The sequence below is a fragment of the Elaeis guineensis genome, chromosome 7 (genome assembly GCF_000442705.2).
Source record: "Elaeis guineensis isolate ETL-2024a chromosome 7, EG11, whole genome shotgun sequence".
Classification (NCBI taxonomy): Eukaryota; Viridiplantae; Streptophyta; class Magnoliopsida; order Arecales; family Arecaceae; genus Elaeis; species Elaeis guineensis.
The window spans coordinates 28,273,752-28,279,751 of record NC_025999.2 but is presented as its reverse complement, the minus strand read 5'-3'; positions in this window follow the sequence as shown (position 1 = coordinate 28,279,751).

The window sequence follows — 6,000 nt, the reverse complement described above, 5'->3', positions numbered from 1 at the left end:
AAGATGTCCATTTAAGAATATCGTTTTCATATCCATCTGTCATATTTCATAATCAAAATAGGCTGCAACAGCAAGCAATGTGCGGATGGATTTTAGCATGGCTACGGGCGAGAAGGTATCCTGATAGTCAATGCCTTCACGCTGACTATAACCTTTTGCTACAAGCCTAGCTTTGAATATCTCCACATTCCCATTTGCACCTATCTTTCTCTTAAAGATCTATTTACACCCAATAGGTATAATACCTTCAGATGGATCTACCAAGGTCCAGACTTGGTTTGAGTGCATCGAGTCAATTTTTGATCTCATTGCCTCTAACCAATTCTCGGAGTCGATATCTGATATCGCCTCATCATAGGTCTTGGGATCATCACCATGAACCTCATTTCTCATGAGCAACATTTCCTCTACTTCCTCTTGTATGGTACCTAAGTACCTTTCAGGAGGATGAAAAATCCTAGTCGATCTACGAGATGGAAGAAGTTGTGTTGGGACTGGTTCTGATTGATTTGGTTCCTCAGGTTCTTTAGCTCGTTGCTCTTGGGAGACATTCTCCTTGAGCTTAATTATTCTTCCGATGCCACCATCTTGAATAAACTATTTTCAAAAAAAATAGCATTCAACTCACAATCACATTGTAGTCTTTCGGAATATAGAAATAGTATCCTAATGACTCTTTAGGATATCCTATGAACCGAGCTCTAAAAGACCTGAACTCTAACTTGTCCGCCTGCTGTCTCTTGACATGAGCCGGACAACCCCAAATTCTGAGATGATTCGACTTGGCTTCTTACCATGCCATATCTCATATGGTGTGGTAGGAACGGTTTTAGAGGGAACCCTATTCAATACATAAATTGCTGTCATGAGACAATATCCCCAAAAAAATTTAGAGAGGTCCGTGAAGCTCATCATGGAACGGACCATATCTAATAGGGTCTGATTTCTCCATTCTGAAACTCTGTTGAGTTGAGACATTCCAGGTGGAGTCCATTGAGAGACTATGCCATTGTCCTTAAGATGTCTAGAAACTTTCGACTAAGGTATTCACCTCCTCGATCTAATCGAAGAACCTTAATGGGCTTTCCTGTTGGTTTTTCTACCTTATGTCTAAATTCTTTGAACCTTTCAAAAGCTTCAGACTTGTGTTTCATTAGAAATACATACCCGTACCTAGACATATCATCAGTAAAGGTAATGAAGTAGATATAGTTGCCTCTAGCCGGCACATCAAATGGGCCGCACACATCCGTATGTACTAGGGCAAGTAGGTCTGTGGCCCTTTCCCCATGTCCCACAAAAAGAAGCTTGGTCATTTTGCCTTGAAGGCATGATTCATAAACTAGATATGACTCGGAAGTCAACGGACTCAATAGCCCAAATTTCTCTAATTTGTTAACCCTATCTTCTGTTATATGACCTAGCCTTAGGTGCCACAGATATCTATCATTTAGACTATCTCTAGGCCTTTTAATTCCTATGGTATTCACATTTTGATCGATATTAAATACAGATACATCAATATATAGCTGATAGAGACCGTTAATAAGAAAATCATCTGCAACTTTATTATTTTCATAAAAAATATTATAATGGTCCTTATGAAAGCTAATCACATAGCCTTCTTATGCTAAACATGAAACAGAAATCAAATTCCTGCTTGCTGCAGGCACATAATAACAATCTCTAAGAAATAAATCTAATCCTAACGGTAATCGCAGAGGGTAGGTTTCCACGACCACAACAGCAACTCTTGCTCTGTTCTCGATACGTAGGATCATCTCCCCATCCCTCAGCCTCCTGCTCTCCTCAAGACCCTGCATAGAAGTGCACAAATGAGCACTAGAACCAGAGTCAAGCACCCAACTAGATGCAGAAGAAACCATAAGTTTAGATTCTAAAATGAGCATACCTCCTGAAGAATCATCATTCTTGTTCTTCAGGGTGGCCAGGTACTGAGAACAGTTCCACATCCAATGGCCGTCTGATTGGCAGTGAAAATATTTTTCCTTATCAGCAGCCTTCTTCTTCGGTTCTGTCTTCTTCTTCTTGCCATCCACCTTCTGTTTCTTCACAGACTTCTTTTTCTTTCCAAAAAATTTTCTCTTGGAAAAAGTCTGCTCCATAGTAAGAACTGAGCTTTTTGAACCTTTCATTGAAAGCTCAGCCGTAACCAGTATGTTCATTAACTCGGTCAAGGTACACTGCATCTTATGCATATGAAAGTTCATGATGAACTGACCATATGCATCAGACAAGGACTGAAGGATCACATCAATCTAAAAATTCTCATCTAAGATGATACCGAGCTTCTCAAGCTCCTCAAGATCCTTGATCATTGTCAAATAATGATCTTGGACTGACTGTCCATCATGCATCTTGAACTTAAAAGGTCTTTGACAGACTTGATACTTGGCCGCGCGACTCTGTTCACCAAACAACTCTTGCAGATGAGCCAACATTTGGCGGGTAGTCAAAATATTCTCATATTGGCACTGCAAGTCATCAAACATTGCACCCAACATGTAGTATCTTGCTTTGTTATAATCATCCGTCTACTTTTTCAGAGACGCTCTCTATTCAGCAGTCGGACGTGCTGGCATGGCAGGTGGGTCCTGGTCCAAGACATGAGTTAATTTTTTGAAACTCAGAATAATTTTGTAGTTCCTCAACCAGTCCTTGAAATTGGGTCCAGTCAATCTGTGGGTGTCTAGTATTTTGGTCAAGGGGTTTGAGGCAGACATATTTCCTGTAGAGAGTTAAAAATTTCTAGTTAGATTTTGTAATCAGACTTAACCAATTTGTTTAGGAGTTTCATTTTTAAATAAATTAGGCTTTCACTATTTTCTCAAATCCCTACACTCCCTTGGTAGAGATGTGAAAATTTTCATGATCAGTGATTTCTAGTAGGTGGTGCGGTCTCACCGACTGGCTCATCACCTCACCTAACAGTTATTGATGATGGGTCAATCGATGAGTGGACAACTCTTGTCCAATGATTCTCTAATCATGGTGCACCCAAAACTTGATCTCTAATTCATGAAGCTCACCGTGTCCGTGATATTGCTCTAATCCTTAGTTAAGTCAAACCCACCATTTGTACGAACTAGATTTCTGATTGGATCCTTCACCGTATCCAAAATATTGAGCCCAACCCATCCTCTAATCTGTAGCATCCAATGCCTAATGGACATGGTTGCGTCTTCCTGGTGCAACTGAGCCACTGTAATCAGTCGAGAACAATCAACCCCGGGAAGGGCCCGCACATCCACAATGGTGGAAGATCTAGACTTAATATTTTTTTAGGAAGATTTGATTTAGGTCTCATTAAACTTGACTTGACATAGTCATAACAATTGTGACTAACCTAGTGGCATGGGTTAGCTCGAATTATTAGCCACCTCAAATCAGAACTGGGTCGACATATATGGCCAGGTAAGTGAGATCGATAGGAGGGATATGCCATTAACTCGATAAGAACATATTCGAGTCGAGTAGCTTCCAATTAAAAATCAGTCGGTCGCATCTGCCCAACTTATCTTAGACACCAAATTATCAAACCAGAACTAATTGGGTTAGCCTACAATCCAGGCTCTAACCACTGAGCCAAATTAGGTCTTAACTTGATCGGGTCACATCTAAATGTGATTCAACCTTGATCCAGACTTAATCCTATTAGACTGATCAATTATTAGCTTTCATGATCCCACCTAATCAACTCTTGATTCAGTTTAATCAACTGCTAGATCTAATTGAGCTATCCAAGTCCGAACCTAATTTTATGAAAATATCTTAGATCTAAAATTCTCAATTTTAGACCTAACTTAATTTCATAAGCTTAATTCATTAATTAAGTTTGGATTCATAAATAAAGCATGTAAAATAAATCCTAGGATTTCAGGATCTAGGGTTTTGCAGAAAAATAAGTTTTGATTTCTGATTAAGGATGAACGTGCGGTACCCCTACACGTCATATGAACACCCTATTGAATGGGAAGAGAGGGTCTTAAAATTTTACTTTATTCTTATGACCGGACAGTCATAAGGAACACCTTAATTAGAAATATAAATTTAACTACAAAACTAGTTAGATCTAAATTAACATATCATATATACAATTTAAGATCTAACTAATACATACTTTACATACATCTCATATATCAAAAATTAATCTAATTAATATGCTTTTAGATCTGATACATTACAAGTAATATCTGAAAAATAAGATTTAAATTGAATTATTCAAAATTAAATCTATTCTAGACAAGTTACTAGAACAATTCTACAACTAGCCTAGGCATGCAACAGATCAATTTTATGGAATAATTAAAATTTTATTTTTTATTTTTGATCTGATTATAATAATTATAATATCAAAAAAATAGAGAATAAATTAGATTTAATTTATATTTTAATCTCATTAAAATATAAAACTTAAAGACTATTCATGGATTCAACTAATCTTAGTCTAGTTATGCATCTTATGCATGTTAGATTTTCTTAGATTTAATTTTAAATATTTTAATTTTAGATTATATCATATCTGATGTGAAATCTAAAATATTTAATATTATATAAATTAAAATTAAAATCAGATCTAAATTAGATCTGAAATAGAGCCAACAACCTGACTCTGATACCACTTGAAGGAGGAAAACCGCTTTTTCTCGTAGGATCTTCCAGATTTTACCAAATCTGGCGGAATAAATTTAAAATTTTTTTATCCTATATATATTTTAGATCTAAATCTTTAGATCTAATCTTATTATCCGATATTTAAAATCTAAAATTAAATCTAAAACTATGATGAAAGAAGAAATACCTCAAGGGTAATCTGATTACCCTGTAGATGATCTCTGCACAGTCCGAGGTTCTGATGTAGCCACACAAGTGCCTGGCCTCTACCAGTATCCACTCAGGTAGGATGAAGAATGTCTTCTCCTTGTGAATCTATACTCCAAAAATCAGATCTTTATCTGATTTGAAAGTACTTCAGAACTCCTTCTGAAGTTGGAGCAGCAGCCTGTCGAAGATGTCCTGCAGCCTTCTGTTCCAGGCATCACCACGCCTTGGATCTTTGCCAGATGGATGTCCAACTCTTTGGACATGAAGAGGAGAGGAAGGAGAGTACAGAGGATATGGAGAAGAGGAGAGAGGGCAGTAGCTATTGGGTTTTTTGCATAAAATAATTTCTTCCACGAAACCCTAGGTGTAGCAAGATTTATATAGACCCTGTATGCTGCACTGTGCCACATCATTCAACCAATCAGAAAATTCTAATAAATTCTGAAAAAATTATGATTGATGGAGTGATATCATCTAATCACATCAGATAAGAATCCCACTCTCTCTCCTAAGTTGGCACCAACATTGGATAGCTTAATCAAGGTGGCGCCAAAGAGTCCATGTTTATCAGGACTTTTTGGTTCTTATCCATTTGGGACACCCACTTAAATCCAATTGGGCTCATGCCATAATCTGATTATGGCACCCAATTCAATTGGATTTTGGCATGTGGACACTCTATAAAAATTTTTCAATGAGCTCTCTTCAGTTTAAGACCCATATGTCAACATTTGACAGATGTCCTAAAATGAAATTGGCAGGTGATAGGAATTAGCAGGTGTTGTCTTAAATTCATCTCATAAATTAAGACAAATATTTTTTGAGTTGGACAAGCTTCATTTAGACTGAGAGAAACCTTTCTAAGATTCTCTGGATGAGTTAAATCATATTTGGCTCAGTAGAGATAGAAAAGATTACACGAGGAGAAAGTTAGGCTCAATCATGTGCTAGCACGATTTTTTTGAACCTAATTGGATCTTATCCAAATCAATTGGGTTAGTCCAATTGATGATATCCAGATCCTAACCCTTATTTGTGTAATCCAGTTAGGTTCAATTCTGTATGGTAATGAGATATGTCGTGATCTCATCATCGACATCATCGAAACTGCTTTCGATGGATCAGAACTCTTCTGATTCAGACAATTAGAATGAT